This window comes from Micromys minutus (genome assembly GCF_963924665.1).
Source record: "Micromys minutus genome assembly, chromosome: 1".
Taxonomy (NCBI): Eukaryota; Metazoa; Chordata; class Mammalia; order Rodentia; family Muridae; genus Micromys; species Micromys minutus.
Genome location: NC_137969.1, coordinates 120,449,232 through 120,463,356, shown reverse-complemented (window position 1 = coordinate 120,463,356; position 14,125 = coordinate 120,449,232).

The window sequence follows — 14,125 nt, the reverse complement described above, 5'->3', positions numbered from 1 at the left end:
AAATGGGAGGGAGAGAGAAAGGAAGAGAGAGAGGAACACGCACTGAGAGAGACAGAGAGACCTCCTTCAAGAGCAAATTAAAATGATTTCACTTCCTCCTTCTAGGGTCAGTTCCAGAATGTTCCACCATGTCCATATCAGGATAGGGTCCAGGCATTCAACACATGAACTTTGAAGCAATTCAAACATTTATCACAAAACCATCATCATCCCCAATACTGTGCTTTATACGTTTACATTCTCTTTGTTTCTTTTGCTCACCCCAAGTGCTTTAAAGGCTTACAGGCCTGTATACTATATGGACATGTGGAGCTCTTCTGTTTTTAACTCTAATATCCAGGCTTAGAGTACTGCCTAGCACATAATAGATGCTTATTAAACATTTACTAAACCCTTCCTTAGTTAAAAGATTTTAGAAATGTCCATTTGTATAGCTGACCTTCTAATCTAGATTAGTAAGTTAAAGTATAGTTGGTTACCACAAGCCCTTAAAAGTTTGGGAGTGTTCACCATATCCACATGGAGAGTAGATCTCTGTGTTAAGTTGAGAGCTTAAATTGTGCTGGATAGTTAACATGGGTTGCCTCTTTTAAACCTCCCCAAATGCATCACAAAGGATATTAGTCATCGTTTACAGAAAAAAAAAAACATATCAATCGCCTAAAGGTATTTATCTGCTAGGTGATATCTGGTAGGCAGATTTGGGGACAGACAGTCTCAGTGTCTGACAAGTCAGCATTCCACATGCTGTTTACACAACCATTGCCAAGCAAATCTTCTCAGAAACCAACCAGGCAGCCACATTCTCACCTTTTCTCTGAATATAGTTCCCATGCACATAAATATGGTGCTAAGAATCTCAGGAAATTGGAAATATAGAGTTCCCCATGTTTCTTCACCCATGTTTATTCCACTCAGGGTGAAGCTTCTGACCTAGTTTGCTTTCTGTTGCTATGATAGGCACCATGACCAAAAATGACTTGGAGAGGAGATGGTTTATTTAACGTACCTGTCTCATTCTCAGTCCATCACTGAGGGACATCAGGACAGGAAACATGAAGGAAGGCTGTTTACTGGCTTACACGCTATGGTTTGTTCAGTTTTCTTTCTCATACAACCCAGGACCACCTGCTCAGGGATGGCACTGCCCACACTTGGCTGGGCCCCCCATGTGAATCATTATCAAAAAATGCTTGGGGCTAGAGAGATGGCTCAGTAGTTGAGAGTACTGTCTGTTCTTCCAGAGGTCCTGAGTTCAATTTCCAGCAACCACATGGTGGCTCACAACCATCTATCCTGGGATCTGAGGCCCTCTTCTGGCATACAGGTATACATACAGATAGAGCACTCATATACATAAAATAACCAAGTCCTTAAAAAAATAAAAAGGAAAAGAATGCTCCACAGACTTGCCCACAGGATAATTTGATTGGGACAATGGCCATTTGAGGTTCTCTCTTTCCAAGAGACTCTAGTTGGAGTCAAGTTGGCAAAAACTAACCAGCATGGCTCTTATGCATGCAAAGGTCTGGACTGGGCTCCGTATGAAGTACTGATTGGCCAACCAGGGTGAGAAATCCATGAGCGTACTTACTTTACCTCTAAGCACGTTCCTCTTGTTCAAATGATGCTAGTTAATAAAAACCCAGCTCAAATACAACCCTAGATAGTAAGTCAAAAGCCAATGCCTTTTCCTCTGTACTGTGGGACTAACTTTGAGAAAGATCTGCACCTCACTGTGGCTCCCACATTATGTTGACTGATTTACAGGGCCTTGAATGTGTCTCTTTCTCACAGGGACAGTGCTACCCAGGTGTCTCCCCCAGCTCTGACACCAAGCTGACTGCTGTGTGAAGAATGGACAGCAGGTTCTCCTGTGGCCTTTATCCACTTTGTTCACTCAAAAGATGACTACCAAGGACTGTCACTGTCTAGACCCGGACCTACACATGAGCAGGAAAGAGCAGGCTGCTTCCCAATGAGAGCCTTGTTCTGAGGTGGAGGCAGACACTGAGAACGCACCAAGTGAGGAATGCTCTGCAGAGACTTGAAGGACAGACACCAGCACAGTTAGGTTCTCCTTTGCATTAGGTGTTCAGTGCCAGTTTACTTTAAAGATCATTGAATGGTGTCTCAGCATGAGAAGGGAGCAACTCCCTCAAGAATGAGCCTCAGAAGTCCAGGACTGATGGAGGACCTCAACAAATAAGAAAGGAGCTGAGCAAATTACAGCTGATAAAATAGCAACGGAGGCATGGTTCAGGGCTAAAGTGCTTGGCCACTGAAGGGGGTGGTGAGAATAGTTGAAGTTAATACAAATTCCCTTTATTATATGTGAAACGTCACCAGGATAGATCATTAAGGTGAGATTCACTGGATTGTTGAAAAAGTCGTTTAATCATAGTTTAAAAGGCACCAAGCTATAAAATGGGAAACAGCCCAAATATACAGGTGACTTCTCTTCAGGTGATTACCTATAGAGAAAGAAAAAAATGGGGCTTTAGCCAGGAAGCTGGATTAAAAAAAAATAAACACATTAAAAAAGAATTTATTTGCTGTAGGGAGGGGACAACGGCCCAGGAAGTGTTACAGAGCCTTCCATCCTGTGTAAATTCTGTTCTAGGATCCAGTGAACAGACCCAAGCAAATCCAGGCTGGTCAGACAGTTCTGTTCCATACTCTAAAAGATTCAACACACCCTGAGCCACACTAAGCATGGTGATGATGTTGCTTCATCAGCAGGCTGGGCTGTTGAAGCAAAATACCCAAACTGGTGGGCTAATAGCAGCAGAGTTCATCTCTCAGCATTCTTGGGGGCCAGGAAATTCAAGATCACCATTCCAACAGGAATGGAGTTGGAGAAGCCTGGCTTTTTGGAGGTTGCTGTGTCCATCTTGTAGAAAGAGACGAACAAGGTCCCCTCAGACCTCTTCATGAAGACCCTTATCTCATCCTGAGAAATCTCCACCCTATGCCCTGCTCACTCCCTCAGTTCCTCACCTTGGACTACCATTATTACATTAGAAATAGAATTTCGACATAAAAAGTGTTGAAGAGATGAAAAGGTGTGGTTGGTTGCAAACTATTGAGTAGATACTGGGTTGTACTTATTTATTTATTTATTTATTTATTTATTTTAGTAATTCCTCATATCTTTACTATTTGTAAGGTTTTACTTTAGAATCCTCTAGGGGAAAAAATCCTTCATTAAAGAATTATCTTTTTTATTGGATATATTTTATTTATATTTCCAATGTTATCCCCTTTCTTGTTTTTTCTCTCCATAAACCCCATATCCCATCACATTAGATAGGAATAAACCTGGGATTCAACCTGGCCACCACTTCTTCCCTGAGCTGTGATCTGTCTAAAGTTCTCAGAACCCTCTAGGACTCCATTTTCCCCATATCCCTTATGCTCTCTATCCACAGTATCATGGAGATTGCAACAACATGTAGAATGTCATTCTGGGGCAAATGCTTGAAACACAGGGCCATATTTATTATGCTCTTGGAGTCTGTGGATCAAGAGTTCAAGAGTATCACAGGAGAGACAGCTTCTGCACCATGAGATGTAGTGACTCAGACAACAGAGGTATGTTGCTTCCTTCATGAACTGATTGGCTAAGCAATGAACTTGGCTAGGGCTGCTGACTGGTATGCTTGCATGGGTTCTCTCCATGTTGCTTGGGCTTCCTCAATGAGAGGCAACCACAAGAGAGCAAAACTCCTTAACAGCCGTTCACGGCTATTAGCTAACATCAAAAGATACCCTGGCACTTTAAAATACAGGCCCAAATTCTTGGCATGCCTTCTATCAAACATGACGCTTTATAGTCTTCCTGGAAGACTCTAAAACGAGTTACTGCCCGTGAGTCAAATGCTTGGGGGAGGAGTGATAAAATGAAGGACCAGAATGACTTGAAATGGCCGTGGTATGCGCTGAAGACTCAAAGATTTGGGTTCTGGGTTCCTAATAGTTCTTGACTCATCATGACTCTTGGGTTGGTCTGTTCTTAATCTGCCCCTCCCATCCTATAGCTTCTGCCTCTTAGGCAGTTTCTACTTGGCTCTGGCCAGAAATGCCATTGGCAAGCCCTAGTCCTATTCTGGCTGCTTCTCAGGCATCTTGAGCCACCAAACTCTCTTGCTCACCCCCTTCTGTCTTCAGCCCAGACTATCTGCCTCCTTCTGCGTCCATGGTAATGGGAAGCACAGGAAGGTACAGAAATGTGTGTGCAAATGTAGTGTGTTGAAGAGAGGACAGATTACTTAGCATTCCCAATAAGTTAGCACTAAATAAAACTGTGTATTTGCTTCATAAAACTTCATAAACTATTCATAAGATATTAAAACATTTAAGAGTGTTACCATATGCATATTTTTCAAACATGTTTATGCACAGTAATTTGTTTCGTTTGTTTGTTTTTAGAGAAGATGTCTGTGTATCTGTGTGTGTGTGTCTTTGTGTGTGTGTGTGTGTGTGTGTGTGTGTGTGTAAGGGTATCTCCTTGAGTAGGCCTGCTTGGCCTTGAACTCACAGTCCTCTAGCCTCAACCTCCAAAGTGCATCGTTCACTCTTGCTTTCCTTCTCTCTGGAAGGCATGACTAATTGTAACACTAGCCTCTTAGCTCTTAAGTGTCATGCATTTTGAGGATTATTAAAAGGCCCACTAGCTTCAAATGGCTCACATATTTCCCTATCTGACTACCAAACTACTATCTTCTGACTAGAAAAAATAGTAAGAATGCAGCTCCCCACCACCACCACCCTCCAAAAAAAAAAAAAAAAAAAAAATCCATGGGCATTTGGCACTTGCCACTGCCTCCTAATCCTGGTCATCCTCAGCATTCGTGGCTTATTAAAAGGTGGTTATTGGGGGCTGGAGGGATGGCTCAGCAGTTAAGAGCACTGGCTGCTCTGACAGAGAACCTGGATAGGATTTCCAGCGTTCACAAGGCCACTCACAAACATCTGTAACTCCAGTTTCAGAGGTTCTGATGCCTCTCCTGGCCTCCAAGAGCACCACACTTGCATGTGGTGCAAACAGTCATTTAAGAAAAAGGCTCCTCACATAACATAAGAACATTTGTTTTAAAAAATTGTTATTTTCAGGGAGCTGAAACAGGAGGACTGCTGAAATTGAAGACCAGTCAGGGCTTCATAGTAAGACTCTTGCCTGAAAACTTTAATTTCTTCTTAACAGATGAGCATTGCCCTGCCCCTGGAAGCTTTGCGGGTGTGACTGCTGGGTCACTTGTGTGCCAGTAGGTGGCAGGGAGGAGGAAGGCTATGGCTATGCTTAGAATACTGACCTGTGAACATTTGATTGTTTAGTAACTAAACAGTCCCTGAAAAAAGGGGAGTCTGAGATGACCACCAGTGCCAGAAGGCCTGAGAAAACCACCAATCTGGTGCTGTGTAGGCCCAGATGGACTCCTGGAACCATGGACCCCTAATGAGGAGCAGGCCCTAGAGGACCACTAGATCAGTGCCATGGGGTTCAGACAGGAAGACAGGAAGCTAGCCTGAGATTACTACTAGTTCAGTGATGCACAGTCCTGGAGAAAGCAAACTATGACCGAGATGACGTTTGCCTGATGGATGCCATAATGCTCAAGTGGGTTGTAGCACTCCTGAGACCACTTCTGAGATGACCTCAGACTCTCGGTGGCCCTGGGATCCACTAAGAGGATCAAGTAAGTGGTAGAGAAATGGGAAAGAAAGAGAAACTGAAGAATGGGGCACAATGAAGAGAGGCAGAACTGGGTGGAGACTCGAAGGTAGTTGATGATGTCACCTAGGTCCCGGTCTATGCTGCTTCTGGGGGCCACATCTGGATTTGTGCCCCCTGAAGCAGCAGGGGTCTGTTACCACCAAAGGCCAGGTGGACTTCCCTGGTCTGGACTGTTGCCTGAGGACATGTTGATGTCTGAGGGTTGTGCAAAACTGACTCTACCCCTTATCTGGGCACCATGGGAGAGTTGGCCCTGCCCCTAGCCAACTGCATTATTTGGAAGACCAGCCCCACCCCCACACACACTGTGGGAGTTTCAGGTGAGTCAGCCCCAAAGGTATGAGTATGGGAGAGCTGGCACTGACACTTGTCTCCTTTGAGATGATGTGGATGATGGAAAGATACCCTCCCCCACCCCTTACCTCCTGCAGCAAGTGGGAGGGACCTGGTCATGAAGGCAGGAGACCATCCCTGCCCCTCATTTGGGGAGCACAGTAGAGCTGGCCCTGGACATGGGGATTGCAGGTGAGCCAGCCCCAAGGGTGTGATCTCAGGAGAATCAGCCTTGCCTCTTGGTTGCTGTGGGGTGGCATGGATGAGAGAGAAATGCCCTCTTTCTCTCCCTCTTCCCTCATTACCTAGGGCAAACAAGAGAGCTGGCCCTGGGGTAATGAGAACCAGAGAGCTGGTCCTGTTCCTCACCAGCTACAACACTTGAGAAAGCCTGCCCTCCACCTTGTCTGGGTAGCAGGGGAGAGCTGGCCTTGGGTAGAGGGGTTGTTGGTGAGCAAAGCCCAAGGGCATGAGTCTGTGAGAGCCAGTGGTCTGACCAACTCAGACACCTCTCAGGCTCAGATCTGGGGCTTTGAACTGGCCCACCCCAACATCTACCTCATCAATGAACTCCTAAAGTGCAATAAAAGGCCAGTCCTACAGATCCAAAACTATAGGATTCCCACGACACAGGAAAAGAACCAGATATCCAAGCTATTCCTGTATTAATAGAGTGCCAGAGGCCTCATATCAGACCAATGAGTCATTATAATACACATTTACAAGTAAAGAAGTGGATAAAAGGGTATACTGAGGAACACACTGTTACACACTACAGCTTCCACAATGAGATTTATTTTTCCCTTTGTTGTGATGGAGGTTGCAAGAGTGGAGGGCAGGTCTAAGGGAGGGAGAGATGAGTCGGACTCGGGTGCACGATGTGAAACATACAAAGAACCAATAAAAAGGTTTTTTATAGGTGAGTATTGCTTATCTGAGGGGATTAGGAGATGGAGTGGGCAAGTCTGCAAACCAGCATCACATCTGAGGACCAGCTTAGCCCTCCCTGTTTCAGGGCCTTTCATGTCACTGACTTAGTGATAGCCTAGAATTCAGTAGGAACATTCATTATTATTATTATTATTATTATTATTATTATTATTACTATTATTATTATTATACCTTGTATCTGTTTTATCTCTCAGCTTAGTAAGTGCCCAAACATTGAGTTCTCTTTTTTTTTTCTTTAATTTTTGTGGGAATTATAATTGGACTCCCTAAAGTCTATACACACCCGTGGACTTTTAGATTCAGTCTCCCTGTTTGAGGTTAGGTTTGCAGGGCTCTTTCCACACCCATTTATTTTTCCTCTGGAAACCACACACTGAGCCCGAACAAAACCAGTTGAGCACACAAACCGGCTGTGTAGGAAATCTACAGCAACAGAAGGGTGAACTGGGAGGTGGGGGTGAGAGGGAGACAGAGCTGATCAGCTAAGTGTTGGAGTTTGTTCAGCTGGGGACCACACGGACTGAAGACAAACACTTGGGTCGATGGAAGACACAGAGGAGCTCGGAGTTAAAACAGACAGCAGAGATCAGGGTGGGGAGGCACAGGAAGGAGAACCCTGAGCATGTGTGGAGCCTTCAGAGTCAAGAGAAGAATGAACTAAGCTTGCCTGGAGTTGCCACATAAACGTCTAGGGTCTTTTTTCTTCTTTTACTTTGGAACAATTTTGTTTGCAGAAAAGTTGTGGAGCCATACGGAAACTTCCCATATACTCTAGCCTACATACACTGTCTCTTGTTTCTAACACTGTACACTTGGCACAGGTAATGAACTTAGGTTGTCATGTTATTATTAACTATAGGTCTGTGCTTCGTTTACATTGTTTCCCTAAATCCTCTTTAATGTTCTCTTTCTGTTCAGACTCTACTACAAACAACACAGTATGTTTGGCTGTCACATATCTTTAGGATCCTTGACTGTGCCCGTCTCTCTCTCTCTCTCTCTCTCTCTCTCTCTCTCTCTCTCTCTCTCTCTTTATTATTATCATTATTGTTGTTGTTGCTTCTTGTTGTTGCTGTGTGTGTGTATAGTTGTGTGGGGTGTGCATGTGAAGTTCAGAGGCGAACTTTGCAGAATCAACTCTCTAAATTCATAAATACCAGTGTGAGTTCCTGAATGTGTATTTCATGCTGTGAGTTACAGACCATTATTACTTGGCTTATTTTGTTGCCCCAATTTGCTCTGTCTTTCCTCTCAGAAGAGCCGCCCGTTGGTGCTTTCGTCCGTCTGATATCTCAACTCTGCGCATGTGCGTGAGTTACAGCTTCCTTACTTTCTAGTGACACTAAATACTCTGAAGTCATCTTGTTTATCTCCTGATTTGGTCCTAGAATTAGCTGGTGTTTCTAATTCTGTTATTGGAAAGTATATTAAAAGCTGAGCCCTGTTGAATGTGCTTGACAGTGTTGTGATGCCAGTGTTTCTAGGATCCCTCAGCTAACACATCATAGTGATGCAGATATGACGACCAGCTCATGGAGGAGAAAGCTCTATTCAGCTGCCTGCTGTGCTGAAACTGAATTGCCATTTAAACAGCGCTGAGAGGTGATTGGGCCCTTTTGGAAGGAATCGTAACTCTTACAGAAGGGCAATTTGGGGCCCCCTTTACCCACTATTTCTGCCTTTACCACATAATGATACATCTAACAGTCCCTTGCCAGATGGAATTCCTCCATATTGGACTTCAAACTCTCTGCAACTGTGAGCCAGTCATTGGCTGGTTGTTAAGTACTCAGAACACTCTGTTTTGGCAGCACAAAATAAACAAGATACTGCCCTGCAAAACTAAGCATAAGTTCAAACCTGTTGAGCTCTAATTCTTTCCCACATAGATGTTTCTATTGTCTTGTCCTGGATTATCTATGTCTACCATCTAGTAGTGAGGAGTCAAACACTGTTAAATTCTTTATTCTTAGTACGCACAAATAGTGACATTAGAATTTTAGGCCTCGTGGGAAATATCTGACTTCTATAGAATACAGTGCTCTTGTGCAGTTTCTTCTGTGGGGAGTCTCAGAGTCTTCTCATAAAGTACTTGGGTCAGCAAATCATCCACATCCTGGGGGGAAATGGTTTCATATATCCACAATATAGATATCGGCACATCTTTACTTCATGCCAGAGACTTCCCCTATAAAAATGATGTTTTAGGGGCTGGTGTAGTATCTCCTTGGATAAAGGTACTTACTCCAAAACCTTCGAACAAAAATTCAATCCCACAAATATGCAGAAAGGTGGATAGAGAGAAAGGACACTACAAAGTTGTCCTCTGACCTCTACATACATGCTGTGGCATATGGACCCATGTGCACACTTCTTGTACACACGAATACAAATAATGACATTATTTATGTTCCCAAAGTGTGTGTATCCAGGCTGGTTCTTTGTGCTGTTTGGTGCTGGGAGTCTTGGCATATTCACAGTGCCATGCATCCACCGTGAGGGATGAAGTGGATGGTTGCACCGACATAATTTCCTGTTCTGTTCCCTGCCCCCATGGTGTGTACTGCTCCTTTTGTTTTCTGTTTGGGCAGGTTTTTTTTTTCTTCTTTTGAGATAAAATGTAGCTCTGTAGGTCTGCTACTTACTATATAGCTCAGGTTGACCTTGAATTCATGGCTCTCCTCTTTTCTTATTCCCCAAATGTTATGATTATAGGTATGAACCTAGGCCGGGCCCACTGATGTTTGTGGTAGGTCTCTCTCGCTGTCTTTTCTAGAAGATACAAGAAGAGGTGTGTTGAAATGTGAATATGGCTGAGGAAAAAAACAGTGGCACTTTTGGGGACCAGAGATTCATGACCAATGACTATTGTGATCCTATTTATATTACAAAACCAGAATGGAACTCACTTATTCTGTGTGTGTGTGTGTGTGTGTGTGTGTGTGTGTGTGTGTGTGTGTGTGTGTTATTGTCTGCCATACTGACTTAAAAACTTTTTAGAAACTATGTCCTATGTATCAGATACAAAGAGGACAATAAAGAGTAAGACCGTCCTGTTAACGAGATTCATTTGATTGTTTATTATTTTATGTGTATGTGTGTGCCTGTGTGTTTATGTGCAGCACATGCACGCAGGGGCCCTCAGAGTCCAGAAGAGGGTATCAGCTCCGAATCTGGAGTTACAGGTGTTTGTGAGTCACCATGTGGGGACTGGGTAGTGAACCTGAGTCTTCTGCAAGAACAGTAAACACCTCTCCTAACTGCTGAGATGCTTCTGCAGCTCCAAGCCAGACCTTTTAGAGCATATATTTTACTTTCTAAGAAAGGTGAAATAAAAACTCTAGCATATGATTTATTTTCTGCGTAAGCCCCTGAGTGAGTTTGGGTTTGATGACTTACAGTCTGTAGTCCAACTCCCCAACAACAGTCAGCTGTGAATTGGAAGTCCAAGGATCTAGTAGTTTCTTAGTCCCACAAGGACTGGTTTCATCTGGTCTTCTGTAGAAATAGATTCCAACAGATGTGCTGGCAAGTAAATGAATTGCAAATCTTCCTTTTGCCAATGTCCTTATGTAGGTCTCCAGCAGGTGTGGCCCAGATTAAAGGTGGGTACCTGGATCAGGATCTGGAACATCCTGATCATGAGTACTTTGTCCATTCCCTCACTGGTGGAACATCCTGGTCATGAGTAGTTTGTTTATTCCCTCACTGGTAGAGCATCCTGGTCATGAGTACTTTGTTTTGTCCCAGGCTGACTGTGAACTGAGAGATCTCCTTGCCTTAATCTCCAGGGATTAAAGGTGTGTACTACCTTGCATGGGCCTAAACTTTTTGTGGCCACTATAGCTCAAGATCTTCATGCCAATAATATCCAGGTCAGAAACTTGTGTCTTCCAGCCAAAGGTGGATCACAGATGAACCCTTCAATTTTGTATTGTAGTTCATTTTAGATAAAGCCAAGTTGAAAACCAGAAATAGCCATTACAATACCTATAAGTCAACATACATTCATAGTGGTCTTTGACATAAATGTTTGCCATGGTGAGGCCTCTCTTCCTATGAAACACCCTTGAGCTCAGATGTAACCTGAGCTTCCATCAGGCTTTCTTTGCTCCCCTGTTCCTTCTCAACAAATCAGTCGCCCTGAGGTCAAGCTATTCCATGCTAGAATATGAGAGCTTTCCAGTGGTCTCCAGACTCCACGAAGTTGGCTGGGATCTCAGACTCAGAGCTACTTACAGATCTGTCCTCTTTGTGCTCCCTTTCAAGTGTTGCCTGAAGGGCCAGGAATGAAGTGGAAGAAAAGAAATAAACCTAGTGTACTTCTGGGATAACAAGAACTTTTGCCAGGAGTTGAATGGTTTTCCTGTTCTTTCTCTGAAAATTCCCATAACCACCCCAGCCTCTGGACCCCCTGGGGCAAGTGCAGTTTGCCATTCTGGCTGAGAGGGAAGCTGGGGTTTCAGCACACAAAGGAAACTGGAAACATTATTTAAGTATGGGAAGTCCATTGCCAGGAGCTAGAGACTCTCTTTAGTGTTTCCTATTTGTTGATGAATAGAGACCCAAGGGTGAGGCCCTGTTACAGGATCTTCTGTTACTAAACTGCAATTTCTGGTCTTTGTAAACAATTGCCTGAGTTGCACAAAGGTCACCACAAAACCTGATTATGAGTTCTTTGTCCATTCCAAAATTGGTGGAGCATCATGTCCTTAGGGTAAGAGGTTAAGACTCTTACCCACTAATTAGTCAGACCCTCCACCAAGAGGGGGACTTTTAAGGACTCAGAGAGCATACAGATGTGGTTCTATTTCCTATTATCCCCTCATTTGCAGAAGGTAATGTCAAACAGCCTCTCCTCAGATTCCTTGTCTCTAGTCAGAATAATTCTGCCACCTTTTCAAAACCTTTAGAATACAAATACAGTAAATGCTCAAAAATATTTACAATTAAAGGTCTGAAGGTGTGGTTCATGGTAGAGACTTGCTTAGTTTGCTCATAGTTTGACTCCCAGCAACAGACAACACACACACACACACACACACACACACACACACACATACACGGGAGGGCAGTGTTATTAAGTAGTTGATATTGTTAGTTGTTACATAGTATTTAGTATGTGTTTGTTCTAGTCTCTTTCTATTCATTATATAATTCAATGGTGACATAACTTTGCAAGGTAGAAGCCATTATGACTAGGAATTTAAGGATGGATCAGAGTTAGGGAAGTATAGAAGCTTGCTCAAAGATCTAGATGCAACAGAATAGATGAGCATGTGTATGTGTGTGTATGATTTTGTTTGGCTTGTTGGCTGATTTTGAGACAGGATCTGGAGGTGACTTTAAGTCCTTGACCTCAGCTCTTCTCTGAGTGTAGGTATCACACAGAAGAGGACATTTTGTGATGCTGTCATTATATCAGAAATATATACATACACACACACACACACACACACACACACACACACACACACACACACACACACATATATATATATATATATATATATATATATATATATATATATATATATGTATGTATGTATGTATGTATGTATACGTGTGCTCAGCTTGACCAGGGGATAAAGAAGAAAATAAAAAGGATTAAGAATCAAAGTTATGTGTATTTTTTATTGGTGTGAAACACTATAGAAAAGCACTAATAGATGTTTTCTCATAGGGACTTTGGTAAATTTGTTATAGATAAGAAAATTCACTATGAATATTTCTGTTAATCCATTTAACTGAATGACCATAATGTTAGACAATGAATGGATCATTGTAAGTATTCCTTTTGGGGTGGGGGGAGTTTCTGAGACAAAGTTTCTCTATGTAGCTCTGGCTGTCTGGGAACTTGCTCTGCAAACCAGGCTAGCCTTGAATTCACAGGAATCTGCCTACCTCTGCCTCCTAAGTGCTGGGTTTATAAGGTGTGCACCAGCACCGACAGGCTCAATTGTAAGTATTCTTACAGAAGGAAAGGAGATAAGCAATCAATTGAGATGTATTCTGGTTGGGTTTTTTGTTTGTTTGGTTGGTTTTGTTTTGTGGGGGGTGGGGTGGGGATGTTCTAGCATGAGTTTTTACTATCTCATATCCATTTTAATAGTTTTGTATCTTATAAACCAAGAATGCACTACATTTATAGCCACAAAAATTATTATTATACTGAACACTGGTCTTTACCTAAGCATTTACAAATTTTGCCTTTTTGTAGCCTTTTAATAGGGATCTCTAGTTACATCATAATACATATATTGAATCATCGACACGGCACTTTTCCTGTGAGAACTTGGACATCATCTGTTTAGACCTCATCAGAATCCTTGAGGATATTCTTGTCTTCCAGCAGGAGCTGCAGAAAGCAGACAATGGACCAGCTGGCAGGTTTTCATCCTGTCGGAGAAGCTAAAAAGTGCCTCTGGGGGTTGGCAGTGGTGATTCATGCAGGAGCAAGCAGAGAGTCCAAGACCTGAGAAAAGTCCCAAGAAGACCCAATTTCTAGTTGAATAAGCAAATGTCTAGACATGATGCAGAATGCCCACCCCAGTGGAAAATGAGTGCTCAGAATTAGCCAGTCCACAGCTACTGTGACATTCAGTGTGCAATGTGTGACCTACTGAAATCATTAAAACTCAAAGGCAAAGAGTTATTTAGACATATTTTCTGGGATTTAGTACATGTTTATCTGTTGAGAAAGTTTCAATTTAATTGTGATTAGCACAGTACAACCTAAGTTCCCTATTGTGTCTAGGTTGAAATATATTAATAAATCTGTACTTGTGGCAGAGATGTATCATAATTTGAAAAGTTGTCTTATGATTTTAGCATTTGAAAAGGAGATACAAATGTTTCTATTTCTGTTGTAACAAGAAAACTGAAGGTTATTCCTCTAACTCCTCAACCATAATACTTGGTTTTATGGCAATTACAGTATTTGATACTTCCCAAGTCTCTGGGAAGCCTTGTTTACTCTGAGTGACGTGAGCATATAAATGAGTAATGCCTGTTTTGACTTACTATTTGAGAAGGAACATCCAAACCTAGACTCATCTGATTCGGAACAGGCTTCTAGTAGACAATAAATGAGCTAAAGTTATT